Source organism: Nannobrachium achirus (genome assembly GCF_963921795.1).
Source record: "Nannobrachium achirus genome assembly, chromosome: 5".
NCBI lineage: Eukaryota > Metazoa > Chordata > Actinopteri > Myctophiformes > Myctophidae > Nannobrachium > Nannobrachium achirus.
In genome coordinates, this window is record NC_137814.1 from 74,293,521 (window position 1) to 74,309,905 (window position 16,385).

Here is a 16,385-nt window from a genome sequence, read left to right on the forward strand (position 1 = left end):
TGGGCGCACCAGGTCTGGAAACACTGCATAGTCCAACTTGTTTGTTTACTTGGTTCCAGGTTCATTGCGACTCAATTCCAGCTCATCCAACTCTTTCTCCCCGATGTTTACATGTCTTTGTTTTACTACATTGCGTTCTTTTTCTTCTTCTTCTTCTAACCACTGGTCAAGGGTTAAACCCCCCAGCAAGTCAAAGTTTATTTTAAAGTCTGTCATTGTTTTGGTCGGGAAAGGTGTTCCGGCCGACTCCTTAAATCCCTGTATGTGTTGTAAGGCGCATTGATCTGGGAAATGTGTCTCATTTGCATGAGAACGCATCCGGGTATTTCACACAGACGACTAAAGTTGGCTCATTTACCACTGTTTTAAGCCAATCACAATACAGTATTTGAACACGTGACTAGAAAAAGTGGTAGAACATCGGTTAAACTTCGGCAAACGGTGGTCCATCGGCAAACATCGGCATCGGTCAAAAAATATGCCATCGGTCGGGCTCTAGCCAAGACATGGCGCGACGAGGTCGCATGTCGCCCTGAGGCGTCTTACTAGTAGTGTTATATTGAAACAAGTGTAGTAGACTGTGTGTGTGTGTGTGTGTGTGTGTGTGTGTGTGTGTGTGTGTGTGTGTGTGTGTGTGTGTGTGTGTTTGTGTGTATGTCACAGACAGTGTTTTTGAGAATCAGTAAGATTGAGAACAGGAGCGCTCGTCGTGCGGCACGGGGCGGAACAAGCGGTCGCTTTGATCCACAACAACGAAGCGTCGGCAGGAATGATGGCGCCCCGGGAGAGTGTTTTCTGCTGGTGTTTCAGTCCGAGTGTATCAAAGGGCGCGTTCGGAAATGCGCACCGGGTGTGGTTAGGGTTAAGGGTTAGGGTTAGGTTTAGGCATAGTTTTACTGAGGTTATGGTTAGGATTAGGGTTGGGTTTAGGCACTCACTACACTGAGCACACACCCGGTGCACATTTCCCCAGCAGAAAACACTCTCCTATAGCGCCTCACCCCACGGAGGTTAGGGTTAGGCATAGGCATAGTTTTACTGAGGTTAAGGTTAGGGTTAGAGTTAGGCATAGTAAGCTAATGGCTAAACACATCGGAGCTAGGCCAGCAGATAAACAAAGAAAGAGCGGTCGCAAATGAGAATGGCTGTTGTCGCCATCTCATGGTGAATATGCAGAATTACACAGGTGCGCTGATAAGAGACTATAAAAGTGAATTGATCCAGGTGGTGGTAGGGGTGTGTGGTGAATGACAAAACGAGCGCTCCTACCCCGATCTCCCTGTTAACATATACGTTGCCAGATTAGCTGCCTAATTTAAAAAGTCTGTTGTTTCCGCTCTCCCTGGTGGTCGCTTCTCGCCCTTAGGGCGTATAAATACACAAGGATGGGTGTGAAAACCATCAGCAGTAATAAATTGTAGAGCACTGTGGTAAGTCCTTACTCATGTCATAACAAAGTCCTTATTATTAAAGTCCTTATTGTATTCCTTCATTGCAGACCAGTGTGCGGAGTCCAGCCTGAAGGTGAAGATGAGTTGGAGTGTTTCTGTTAAACAGGAACCCGAAAACCACCTGGACATCGGTACGTTTCATGCTCTCTCTCTCTCTCTCTCTCTCTCTCTCTCTCTCTCTCTCTCTCTCCTTTCTGTTTTTGTTTTATTGTAAGGTTATCCTCTTATCAATCAACAAGTAGAGGAGCACACGCAAGTGTAATATGCTCCAAGCATGTGTTGGTAAATGTAAATGTTATACATATATATACCTCTGTTTTATACCAAAGATATAAAACGGAGGAAACACTGCTTCTATTAGTATCTTTTATTTTTTTAATCTTTGTATTCTCCCCTAGACTTTGTTTCCCTCCCTGTGTGTAAAGAGGAGCTTTTCCCTGAACATCAGGAGAGGAGTCCCAGTCTGGAGGAACCACAACCTCCACAGATTAAAGAGGAACAGGAGGAGCTACTACAAGAGGAGGCTGATGGATCAACGTTGACATTACTAGCAGTGAAAAGTGAAGGTGATGATGAAAACAGAGAGACAGAGGCTGTAGCCAGCACCTCAACTGAACACATGAAAACACAAGCTGATGTAGAGGACTGTGGAACACCACAACCAACTAGTGGTGACCAGCTCCTTTCTCCACACTGTTCTCAATCTGACGTCACTGAAGACTGTGATGAGCGGGAGGAGACTAGGGAAGGTCAGTCGGTTGTAAACACACTGGATTCACACAAGACACAAAATGTGGAAGAACAAACATTGTCTTTAAGCCAAAAGCTCTCCCAGGACCTGCCATCTTCAAAACAAACTCACTGTACACAGAGCCACACAGGGAAGAAACGTTTTAGTTGTACAGAGTGTGGCAAAATGTTTAATCGCAAGGTACTTCTGAAGAGGCACACAGTTGTTCATACAGGGGAAAAACCCTTTACTTGTACAGTATGTGGTAAAAGCTGTGGTCAAAGTGGTAATTTAAAACGACACATGAGGACTCATACAGGGGAAAAACCCTTTACTTGTACAGTTTGTGGTAAAGGCTGTGGTCAAAGTGGTGAGTTAAAAGAACACACAAGGACTCATACGGGGGAAAAGCCTTTTACTTGTACAGTATGTGGTAAAGGATGTGCTACCAGTAATCATTTAAAAGTACACATGAGGACTCATACAGGGGAAAAACCCTTTACTTGTAAAGTTTGTGGTAAAGCCTTTAGTGAAAGTGGTAATTTAAAAGCACACATGAGGACTCATACAGGGGGAAAACCCTTTACGTGTCTATATTGTGGTAAAGGTTTTAGTGTAATGAGTATTCTGAAAAAACACACAAGGACTCATACAGGGGAAAAACCCTTTACTTGTACAGTTTGTGGTAAAGCTTTTTGTAAAAGGAGTAATCTGAAACGACACACAATGACTCATACAGGATAAAAGTCCTTTACCTGTACAGTATGTGGTAAAGGCTGTGGTCAAAGTGGTGAGTTGAAAAAACACATGAGGACTCATACAGGTGGAAAAAACCCTTTACTTGTACAGTTTGTAGTAAAGCCTTTAGTCGAGGTGATAAGCTAAAAGCACACATGAGAACTCATACAGGGGAAAGCCTTTTACTTGTCTAGTTTTTGGTAAGGGCTGTAATCAAATGCAAGCTATAAACATCAGGGGTTGACACTAACGCCTGCCTGACTGCCCGGGGCAGGTAAATAATATGGTCGGGCAGGTGAAGTTTGCTACCAGGTTGCCCGACCGGGCAGGTGCCCATTTTGAGTAACATAATATAAGATATGTTTCGTTAGCCTACGTGAACGCTGAACGGGGCTATAGACAAGTGTTCCGCCTCTCTCTCTCTCTCTCTCCCCCAGTCCCTCCCTCCCAGTCCCCACACACACTGAACGAACGTCGTGCAGTGGGATAGTTTGCTGCGACATGAGCTCACTTGACTCGCTAAAAAAGACGTGCATCGGACACGATGAGCGCTCAGCTGCAACTAATTAGAAATCGCGCAATGCAATCCGTAAAGCGACATGCCTCATTGTGCGAACATGAAGTGATTGCTATGGAGAAACTAGTCTTTAGCTTTGAGTTCTCTCAATCCCCAAAACAGGCACAGGAGTAGCGCTAGGTAGAGTAGCGTGTGTGTGTCTTTGTTTTCAAAGAGTCAGAACAAACGTCCTCTGCGTCCTGGTCAACACTGCTTTTCCGAAGTTTCCTCCCTGCAGCGAAACATATCCACACGTTACTGAGCAGCATGTGTGTGCAGCCAGCTTGCAAGCGTTTGTGTGCTAAGAAGAGAATCACATCTCCGACTACAACCGTATCTTTGCCCACCGTTGCCATGTTTTGTTTATGAGAGAGAAACAAGCAATCAGGTTGATGAAAAAATACATATAATAATAACAATCATTAAATGAGACCTTAGTGTCAACCCCTGAACATACATATGAGGTCTCATACAGGGGGAGAAAAGCACTCTGCTTGTACAGTTTGTGGCTTTGTTTAAAAGGGTAATCTAAAACACACAATTTCTCATGCAGGGGAAAAGCCCTTTACTTGTACAGTAAAAAAAAAATCACAATACAAAGATAAAATCTAATAAACATTTTTGAAAGAAAACATTAGGACTCATACAGGCAAACAACGCCTTTAGGTAGAGTTTGTGGCAAATCCTTGGTCAAGATAGGATTCATACGGTGCTATTATGGGGCAACGCAGACACTCACTCCATTTGTTTCTCTTCTAAGCTCTGGAAAAACAGCTAAACCATAAACCATTCTCCGTTGATTGTCATTATCTTGTATATGATTTTGTACTTTTTTTCTCCCCCTTTGTTCTGCTATGTTTGCTGTACACCTTGTATTGAATTGTGAATAAAGTATATTAAAATGTTTCACTGTTAGACGTTTTTACGACCTTAAAGTATTTTTTCTGTTCAATAAAGAGCTGGAGAGACACAGAGAACCCTGTTACTGATTAAACACTCTATAGCAATGAGTACTATCATAGAGCTATTTAACATTTAATTTAACCACAGACAATAACTTATAGACTTAACCCCACTTTTAAACTATCACTATTCTTTCATTTTATTCTGCATAGTGTACTTAAAACTGTTATGATAGTACTTTATTTATTTAACATCACAATAACAATCATGGTTTATTTTCCTGTCTTTATTGATAGTGAACGGTAGACTGACAGGAAATGGGAAGAGAGAGAGATGGGGAGTGACACTCAGCAAAGGTCATCGGGACTCTAACCTGCGACACGCAGTCAGGCTGAGTTAGCAGTGTGGTTCCTAGAACGCTACACTAGCCGCCCAGGCCCATCATAACCATTCTAACCACTTTATCCATTCATATGTTGGATATCAAGAATAGCAGATCTACAAGCTCAGAGCATTTCACTTTGTGCTACGCTGTGAGCTTGTACATATTACTGTTTATTTATTTTCCTTTTTTTTCTTCTTTTATATAAATCTCTTCTGGGTGTCCCTGGCACAAAACATTAAAAAACATGGGATAATAAGAGCGTCGATTTGGGCGTCCTGCATGTGAGAAACACTGTTTAGTTTAGTCCAGTGGTTCTCAACTTTTTCAGGCCATGACCCCCCAACATAATCTTCTTTGAACTGGGTAGCCCCACCCTGATAAGCATATGGAATATAGTAGTTGAGACATTACATTTAGTTTGACTTAGCTCCACAGATAAAAAAGAAAATCTGACATTTTCAAAATTTCTACAGTGTACCAGTTTGTATAGCGTAGTTTGTTGACTACTTTTGATGATTTTTTTTTTGTATTAAAAAAAGTCTTAAAAATCCTTCAATAATTGTCAATTCACTGTCCTGACACAGAATGAGAACAAACAGAATTCAACACTGTTCTGGTCCACACAGAGCAGAAGAGGAGCTCTCTATTGGCACCTTGCCTCCAAATTAACACAAAAGATAATTCAACGCACAATGAGTCCAAACCGCTTATTTTGATCGATACATTTTGTTCAAACATTGAAAAAGTTACAATTTCTTTGAAACACTTTTTTTTCCTCCAAAAATAGCAGATGTACAGGCTCGCAGTGTGGCACAAAGTGACATGCTGTGAGCTTGTAATTCTGCTATTTTTAACACTTTCCCTGCTACTGATTAATGGCCTGCTCTATTACGATGCCACCATTATAAACTACTATTTTAATAATAATAATAATAATAGCTTGGATTTATATAGCACTTTTCTAAATACCCAAAGCGCTTTACAACAGAAAGAACAACAACTTTATTAGGAAAAACTTTAAAAACAACAAATACAAATACAAAAGAGTTAAAAGTAGAGCAAGTACTAGGGAGGCATAGTTTGCCAGACCTCAGCTGGGATATGCTATGTTGAAAAGGTGAGTTTTTAGTGAAGCTTTGAATGAGGGGAGGGAGGGAGCGCTTCTGAGGTGGTTGGGGAGAGCGTTCCAGAGGGTGGGGGCAGAGACGGAGAAAGCCCTGTCCCCCCCGGGGGGGTACTTGGCTGTGCGGGCCTCCAGGAGGTTGGCTTCACTGGACCTGAGGGATCGGGTTGGGATGTAGGGGTGGATGAGATCAGAAAGGTAGGAGGGAGCCAGGTTATTGAGTGCCTTGAAGGTGGTTAGCAGGATTTTGTAGTGTATTCTTTGTTTGACAGGGAGCCAGTGCAGGTCGTGAAGAACAGGAGTGATATGATCTCTGGAGCGGGTACTGGTAAGGAGGCGGGCGGCGGAGTTTTGAACGTGTTGTAATTTGTTGAGGATTGTGGCAGTGGTACCGTTGAGGATGCTATTGCAGTAGTCTATCCGGGATGTGACAAATGCGTGGATGAGTGTTTCGGCAGCTGTGAATGTCAGTGAGGGACGGAGGCGGGCAATATTTTTGAGGTGAAAGAAGGCAGTTTTAGTGATCTGGTTTATGTGGGGGCGGAATGAGAGGGTGGAATCAAAAATGACACCAAGGTTACGGATGTGAGTGGAGGTAGATACAGTGGAGCCATCAATGCTGAGAGTGAAGTTCTGGGTGGAGCGGGTGAGGGAATCTGGGCCGATGATGAGGATTTCTGATTTATTGCCATTAAGTTTGAGAAAGTTTGAGATTGAGATTGAGATTTTCACCAGTCTTTCTAGCTCTACTGAGGATTATCAAAAACACAAAAAAAAAATCACCCAGTATCTCAAATAAAGTGCAACTCGTGCACTTTCACCAGAAGTTAACCAGGGGTTTCAACTATGTTTTGTTCTTGCGCTATATTAGTTTTAAAACTGTCTGCTCTTCTCCAGAGTGGAGCAAAACAAACAGAAACAGGAGAAATTGGCCCTTTTGTGAAAGACACTTCAAGCATTTCTTTCTCTTGAAACTTTTATTTTTTGGCTTCTGTGACATCATACATGTATAAAGTATTGTTGTCAGACAAATCAAAACAAAAAAATATATAAAAAAGATTTTCTTTGTTTTTTTTTTATAAAGAAATAACGTTTAGTGTGAAAATCTCTGTAGTTCTATCTATATATATATAGGCTATACTCTTACGCTCCGCCCCACGACACAGCCGCGTGCACAGCCGCGTGCACGCAACGCGTGCACGCAGCGCTCAAACAGTAGCAGTCACACACGCGCACACAACGCGCGCACGGAAGAGCGTGTGTGTGTGTCTGTTTTTCTCTGGCTGAACAGAGTACTGTAGCAGCGGTACTTTTTCTCTGGCTGAACAGAGTACTGTAGCAGCGGTACTGCATGGCTCTGTTGTCTGTTTTTGCTCCTTGTGCAGAGCTGGTTTTGAGGATGTGTGAGAATTGAAGTGGTTCGTTTGAATTGAAAATGTAATATTTCTTTTTCTAAATAAGTTAGAAGTCCCAAACTTTGTCACAGGGTGGGGAAGAGTGTCAGCTAGGGGTACTTGCTGTTAAGTGCTTTTCTCGTCAATCTTCGTCTGTGGCCTGATTGCCTAATTAATGATTCTCGTCAATCTACCTCTGTGGCATGGAAACTGTTAATAGCCAACTCTAAAATCTAAAATGACAGAACCGTTCCTGGTTTAATGTGTTAATCACAGAGTGAATAGCAAGACATTAATTGTTGTGACCGAAGGTCGCATATACTCTGAAGAACCGTGTCGCTTAAGTGACCTTCCTTCCTTCCGTATCCTCTGAGTGACCTTCCTTCCTTCCTTCCGTATCCTCTGTGATGTCAGTGTGATGTCAGCGAGTTGTGACATCACTTCCTGTACAGGGCGGCTACACGAAATGTGGATAACACTATATATGGAGATAGTCCAGTCCATCATGTCATATGGGACTACCGTCATAGAAAGTAGCCATTGTTAGGCCGGAGTCAATGGCTGTCTGTCTGACTGTCTGTACAGGAAGTGATGTCACATGACATCCTTTTTTTATATATATGTAAATATGGGGGCGTCTGTGTTAAGAAATGGAGCGAAATTTGTTTGGCCTAAACATGGAGATGTGGAGAACACTAAATATGGAGAAAGTCCATTCCATCATGTCATATGGGACTACCGTCATAGACAGTAGCCATTGTTAGGCCAACTCAATGAACTGAGTCAAGCTCAACGTTGGGCATTCGGACCTATACATGGAGAAATGGAGCGAATCTGTTTGGCCTAAACATGGAGATGTCATATGGAACTACCGTCATAGACAGTAGCCATTGTTAGGTCGGAGTCAATGGCTGTCTGTCTGAACGTCTGTACAGGAAGTGATGTCACATGACATACTTTTTATGCCCATATATGAGTCCTTCTGTACCACATCTCCATGTTTAGGCAAACTCCACACAGAAAGGCCCTATCGCCAACCCAACCTAGGGTGTGAGCGATAGGGCCTTTCTGTGTGGAGTTTGCATGTTCTCCCCGTGTCTCCTAGGGTTGATACCCTCACAAAAACATGAACAAACTCCCCCCAGAATGACAACAACTAGAATCGTCAGAGAAACGCTGTGGTTGGCCAGATGGTCAAGAATTGGCGCGACCTCGCCCTTTAGGGCGAGCTTGCATGTCACCCTGAGGTCGCATTCCACCCTCAGGTGTCTTACTAGTATAATAATAATAAATATCTCCTAATACATTTTAGGCCGTCGGCTCAGATACGCAGACAGACTAATGATTAATCATGAATAATTAGGGTCTACATCAGGCCAGGTGTGCTTTCTATCTGAATTTATATGTGTCATAATTGTGTTGCAGATTGGTCTAATAGAATTGGTTATGGTCAAGATATGACTAAGGTGTCATTCCCACTGGCACTATAAAGATAAATATAACAATATATTTCACTACATTGTTTTTACCTTCTTTCTTTTCATAGTTTGTGTAAACACTGCCACCCACTTGGCGATTTTAAAACTATAGCCTATATTTGTTATGGTTATAGTTACAGTGCTCAGTGTGAATGGCCCTTTGGCCTGGGTAGAATTTTAGGGGAAAGTCCCAGTGGAAAAAAAAGGCAACTAAAGTAATCAAACAAGTCAACAGTATTTTTTAGTCTCCTCGTTGGTCCGTAGGAATACACTGAGTGAGAACTCTAGCTGGAGCACTCATCCAATGTCCCTTTGACTATGCATGCACCTCATGGTTGCCTGGTTAATAAACCAGACTATAATATCACACACTGTGTTGTGCGATCTGGTTTATTAACCTCATGGAGCACCACAAAGGCTTTAAAAAGGCTCCTTTTTATGTAGTCAATTAAAAGAAGTCCCCTCACATCTGTGTGCAAATTACATCCTGCATATAACTCCACATCAAACTCTGAACTCTGACTGTGGAGACAGTCTGGGAGAAAGGTGGGTTACTTTCTCTGAGTCTAATGATCCTGATGTGAAAGAAAACATTCCACAAGATTGATTGATTGATTGATTGATTGATTGATTGATTGGAGATTTTATTAGAGGTTTTTCATAGGAAAAGGTACAGTTTCATGACGGTACAGTTCACAGGTACAAGGTCAACTAAAAGGAGATCCTAGAAAGCAAGTATCTCATATAAAGAAGAAAACAGGTTGTTGTGCATTTCTTTATTTTTCTTTTTAAACCTTCTTCTCCCCAATGTAGTAGTTATGCCAATTGATTCCTCCCCACGCACATTCTGTTTTTTCACTGATGTTGTAATGACTTACATATAGTAAATATGTCTGTCTGTCTGTCTGTCTGTCTGTCTGTCTGTCTGTCTGTCTGTCTGTCTGTCTGTCCGTCCGTCCGTCCGTCCGTCCGTCCGTCCGTCCGTCCGTCCGTCCGTCCGTCCGTCCGTCCGTCCGTCCGTCCGTCCGTCCGTCCGTCCGTCCGTCTGTCTGTCTTTCGGTCATTCAGTGACAGTTACACATCTCCTCCAACAGGGGGCGAAAGGCATTAAAGCAACAGTGGCTGGATCCATTATTGCGCATGCGTTGAATACGTTGATCCGGAAGCCGGATCTTCCGGAAGTAGAATGTTTCTGGTGTGGCGTTTCCACAACAAAGAAACTGTTGGTGTTAGGTCCGTGAACTGAGCAAATATAGAACTTCCGGTGTCAGAGCTAGCAAATATAAGACTTCCGGTTTGAAGCTTTCGCCTTCAGAATAAAATGCTCGTAGTTAATTCCATTGAAAAACTTTGAATTTGCAAATTATATGCTCATTAAAAATATAAATTAGGCATTTGAACAAAGCCATATGACAAAAAATATGTTTATGTGGAATAAAAAAAGTTTTAATAACAAAAAATATATCAAAATAGATAAATGCTGTTCACTGGAGTGCATAGCCTTTACAAATTGGACACTGGAGAACAGACAGCTCTTCGTGTCAGAACTTTTGACACATGCACGCGTTCACAGAGACCTCCTCTACCACACCACACTCTCCGCTAAGCGGGAGAGGCGGCATTGCAAAATTTGATGGCCGTCCAGTGGGGCCAGGTGCCAAAAAAAGTCCTCAAATGGCACCGTTTTCCGACTCTAGTGGGCGCTGGAGAGGAGACGGCTTTTCGTGTCGGCACTTTTGACACACGCACGCGTTCACAGAGACCTCCTCTACCACACCACACTCTCCGCTAAGCGGGAGAGGCGGCATTGCAAAATTTGATGGCCGTCCAGTGGGGCCAGGTGCCAAAAAAAGTCCTCAAATGGCACCGTTTTCCGACTCTAGTGGGCGCTGGAGAGGAGACGGCTTTTCGTGTCGGCACTTTTGACACACGCACACGTTCACAGAGACCTCCTCTACCACACCACACTCTCCGCTAAGCGGGAGAGGCGGCATTGCAAAATTTGATGGCCGTCCAGTGGGGCCAGGTGCCAAAAAAGGTCCTCAAATGGCACCGTTTTCCGACTCTAATGGGCGCTGGAGAGGAGACGGCTTTTCGTGTCGGCACTTTTGACACACGCACGCGTTCACAGAGACCTCCTCTACCACACCACACTCTCCGCTAAGCGGGAGAGGCGGCATTGCAAAATTTGATGGCCGTCCAGTGGGGCCAGGTGCCAAAAAAAGTCCTCAAATGGCGCCGTTTTCCGACTCTAGTGGGCGCTGGAGAGGAGACGGCTTTTCGTGTCGGCACTTTTGACACACGCACGCGTTCACAGAGACCTCCTCTATCACACCACACTCTCCGCTAAGCGGGAGAGGCGGCATTGCAAAATTTGATGGCCGTCCAGTGGGGCCAGGTGCCAAAAAAAGTCCTCAAATGGCACCGTTTTCCGACTCTAGTGGGCGCTGGAGAGGAGACGGCTTTTCGTGTCGGCACTTTTGACACACGCACGCGTTCACAGAGACCTCCTCTACCACACCACACTCTCCGCTAAGCGGGAGAGGCGGCATTGCAAAATTTGATGGCCGTCCAGTGGGGCCAGGTGCCAAAAAAGGTCCTCAAATGGCACCGTTTTCCGACTCTAATGGGCGCTGGAGAGGAGACGGCTTTTCGTGTCGGCACTTTTGACACACGCACGCGTTCACAGAGACCTCCTCTACCACACCACACTCTCCGCTAAGCGGGAGAGGCGGCATTGCAAAATTTGATGGCCGTCCAGTGGGGCCAGGTGCTAAAAAAAGGCCTCGAATGGCGCCGTTTTCCAGTGCGGCCAGACATACAAAAAGTCCCATTTTCAGACTGGGGCGCTGGACAGGAGAAGGCTCTTTGTGTGCAGTGTAAAAAAAATATTGCTGACTGACAGTATGAATGTGTTTGCCCATTCCCATGTATATGTATAGGTGTATCTGTATAGGTACAGTATAACGTGTGGATTAGGAACTGAGTATTTATTGATGTCAGAAAATGAAAACAACCTGCAAAAAATGTTAACCTGTGATGATGGCAGGACAGAGGTTACAAGATTTAGAAAACCTGGTAGTAAATAGAAGTGAACATAATTTCCACTTTGACTTAAACTTCAATTCAAAACAACCTTGGAAATGTTTAAATGTGCATGAATGTGGGAAATGTGATCTATCTAAGAGCCAGCGTGTGCGCGGCTTTGCTCGGGAATATTGACAGATTTGACACTTCATATTCAATCAGGGCGGTACACTTGAACAGAGTTAAATCAAATGTGGCTAATGTGAACTTGGGTGAAGTGGAGGATGATCCCACAAGCTATTGTACAGCCCATTTTATCATGATTTATGAAAACACTCTTTGACTCTTTGACGTCTGGCCGCAGTAAAAGGCCCTCCACGCTTATTTTTACACCTCTGCGGCTTAGCAGAGAATAAAAGAATACAGACAAGGTTTTAAAAGTTAAAAAGAAATACCCTTTAATTACTCATTGCAAATAAAACTGTACACTTTCACTGGAAAGGAAAACATTACCATTTGTCTTAATGTGGACTCAAAGGCTACTTTGGTAGTTTAGTAATCACAGTTTTGATCAATTTACTGTGAGTGTATGTGCGCTAATAACAACAAACATTATTCAAAGGTATACCATGCAAAACTGTTCTGGGAAGTGCAATTAAAAGGTGCAACATGCAATGCACCAAACATCACTCAAATTTAAAAAGGTACAAAATGCTTTGTAACAAAGTGCAAACGTCAAGCAAAAGTAGCACACACAAAACATAATTGCAAACATTATTCAAACATAATCATGCAAAACTGTTCTAGGAAGTGCAATTAAAAGGTGCAACATGCAATGCACCAAACATCACAAAAAATTAAAAAGGTACAACATGCTTTGTACCAAAGTGCAAACGTCACGCAAAAGTAGCACACACAAAACATTTGCAATGCCGCCTCTCCCGCTTAGCGGAGAGTGTGGTGTGGTAGAGGAGGTCTCTGTGAACGCGTGCGTGTGTCAAAAGTGCCGACACGAAAAGCCGTCTCCTCTCCAGCGCCCACTAGAGTCGGAAAACGGTGCCATTTGAGGACTTTTTTTTGGCACCTGGCCCCACTGGACGGCCATCAAATTTTGCAATGCCGCCTCTCCCGCTTAGCGGAGAGTGTCATGTGGTAGAGGAGGTCTCTGTGAACGCGTGCGTGTGTCAAAAGTGCCGACACGAAAAGCCGTCTCCTCTCCAGCGCCCACTAGAGTCGGAAAACGGTGCCATTTGAGGACTTTTTTTGGCACCTGGCCCCACTGGACGGCCATCAAATTTTGCAATGCCGCCTCTCCCGCTTAGCGGAGAGTGTGGTGTGGTAGAGGAGGTCTCTGTGAACGCGTGCGTGTGTCAAAAGTGCCGACACGAAAAGCCGTCTCCTCTCCAGCGCCCACTAGAGTCGGAAAACGGCGCCATTTGAGGACTTTTTTTGGCACCTGGCCACACTGGACGGCCATCAAATTTTGCAATGCCGCCTCTCCCGCTTATGGAGAGTGTGGTGTGGTAGAGGAGGTCTCTGTGAACGCGTGCGTGTGTCAAAAGTGCCGACACGAAAAGCCGTCTCCTCTCCAGCGCCCACTAGAGTCGGAAAACGGTGCCATTTGAGGACTTTTTTGGCACCTGGCCCCACTGGATGGCCATCAAATTTTGCAATGCCGCCTCTCCTGCTTAGCGGAGAGTGTGGTGTGGTAGAGGAGGTCTCTGTGAACGTGTGCATGTGTCAAAAGTGCCGACACGAAAAGCCGTCTCCTCTCCAGCGCCCACTAGAGTCGGAAAACGGTGCCATTTGAGGACTTTTTTTTGCACCTGGCCCCACTGGACGGCCATCAAATTTTGCAATGCCGCCTCTCCCGCTTAGCGGAGAGTGTGGTGTGGTAGAGGAGGTCTCTGTGAACGCGTGCGTGTGTCAAAAGTGCCGACACGAAAAGCCGTCTCCTCTCCAGCGCCCACTAGAGTCGGAAAACGGTGCCATTTGAGGACTTTTTTTGGCACCTGGCCCCACTGGATGGCCATCAAATTTTGCAATGCCGCCTCTCCCGCTTAGCGGAGAGTGTGGTGTGGTAGAGGAGGTCTCTGTGAACGTGTGCATGTGTCAAAAGTGCCGACACGAAAAGCCGTCTCCTCTCCAGCGCCCACTAGAGTCGGAAAACGGTGCCATTTGAGGACTTTTTTTGGTACCTGGCCCCACTGGACGGCCATCAAATTTTGCAATGCCGCCTCTCCCGCTTAGCGGAGAGTGTGGTGTGATAGAGGAGGTCTCTGTGAACGCGTGCGTGTGTCAAAAGTGCTGACACGAAAAGCCGTCTCCTCTCCAGCGCCCACTAGAGTCGGAAAACGGCGCCATTTGAGGACTTTTTTTGGCACCTGGCCCCACTGGACGGCCATCAAATTTTGCAATGCCGCCTCTCCCGCTTAGCGGAGAGTGTGGTGTGGTAGAGGAGGTCTCTGTGAACGCGTGCGTGTGTCAAAAGTGCCGACACGAAAAGCCGTCTCCTCTCCAGCGCCCACTAGAGTCGGAAAACGGCGCCATTTGAGGACTTTTTTTGGCACCTGGCCCCACTGGATGGCCATCAAATTTTGCAATGCCGCCTCTCCCGCTTAGCGGAGAGTGTGGTGTGGTAGAGGAGGTCTCTGTGAACGTGTGCGTGTGTCAAAAGTGCCGACACGAAGAGCAGTATGCTCTCCAGTGTCCAATTTGTAAAGGCTATGCACTCCATTGAAGAGCAATTATCTAGTTGTATATATTTGTTGTCATTAAAACGTTATTTTAACACAGAAACATAATTTTCGTTGTATAGCTTCAATTAAATGCTTAATCTATATTTTTAATGTGTATATCATATACAAATTAATCGTTTTTCAATGGCGTTAGGGGTACTCTTATTCTGAAGAGATCGACACCGGAAGTCTTATATTTGCTGACACTAAATTTGTTCACGGAACATAGCCGTTGGTGTTTCATGGTGGTTTTGGGACGCGACCTGCCGTTTGCCAACGAACCTAAGCATAACGGTGGTTGCCGGGGGGCAAGGAGCTCCGCTGTGTTCACTTGGACCGCGTGGAGGTGCCGAAAGTCGACTATAGAGTCTCAAAGTCGGGGGGACGAAGATGTACTATTCTGTCCCTATCAGGACATAACTCGGACGAACTTCGCAACGCTCCACACGGCGCTCCTTGTAGCTCGCTTGGCGGCGGTGTCTCACTCAGTGTTGGTGTTTCATGGTGGTTGGGACACAGCGAGTGGTGAAAACCTTCTCATATTAAAAGGAGTTAAAACGCTTCAAATGGAGTCTGTACGGCTGAAGATAAATGAACACATGACGTCGGTGGGAGAGGAGATATTGTGTGTTTTGGAAAAGCAACAAAGTGTTGATGTTTGTCGTGTGAAGCTCGATGTCAGAGTGTTTGTGTTGGAGCGCCTCCGTGCGGCCGCAGAGGTCATGTGCAACCTCTTCCAGAGAGAGATGGAGACACTACACAACACCCAACTACACACTGCAGGTATGTCTGTTACACAAACAACACCACACTACACAATGCAGGTATGTCTACTCTGTTACACACACAACACCACACTACACACTGCAGGTATGTCTGTTACACACACAACACCACACTACACACTGCAGGTATGTCTGTTACTCACACAACACCACACTACACACTGCAGGTATGTCTGTTACACACACAACACCACACTACACACTGCAGGTATGTCTATTACACACACACACACACACACACACACACACACACACACACACACACACACACACACACACCACACTGCAGTTATGTCTCTTACGAGCCATGCGATGCCCGGACGCTCGATTTCGAATATAAAGTGCTTATTCCATGGCCATGGATGTTAAAATTTGCTTTTGGTGGCCGTTTCTTCAGTATTGGTAAAACATCAATTTTAATCCAAATGATGTCCATTGTCGTCTTATTTCCTCCATATGTTTCAACTACACAACCCTTTTGAGGTCCAAGTAGTCTGAGGCTAGCCAACGCGATTGATTGATTGATTGATTGATTGATTGAAGAATGTATTTGTATAGGAAAAAGTATAGTTCCATGACGGTGCAAATCCCTGGTACTAGGTAAACTAAAAGGAGATCTTAGTAAGCTTATCAGCTTATTTACACAGGAATCACTTCATGTATCTCATATAACATTGAATGACAGATGGAGATGTCACAAAACTTTGCATATGATATCATCAAATTCAAAAGAAAAGGGAGCAGTCATAACAATATAGCCTACACATAAAATACAAATAAAACAAACAGATATTTACAGTGGAAAAGGGAGGTAGGGAGGGCTTGTTCTATTTGTGTTGAGTAGAAGCCGTCTGTAGGTGACAGATTTTGAAGGTGTTTAGGGATTTGCACCTGTAGGGCATGCGATAGGGCGTTCCACATTTTTTGGTATAGCAGGAGAACAAATTTGAGCCTTTTTTAGATTCTATTCTGGGTTGAACGTAATTAGTGGAGCTGCCTCTGGTGTTGTAATTGTGGAGAATGTGGACATCCTTGATATTTTTAAACTATTTTGTCAGGTACATGGGTATCTATCTT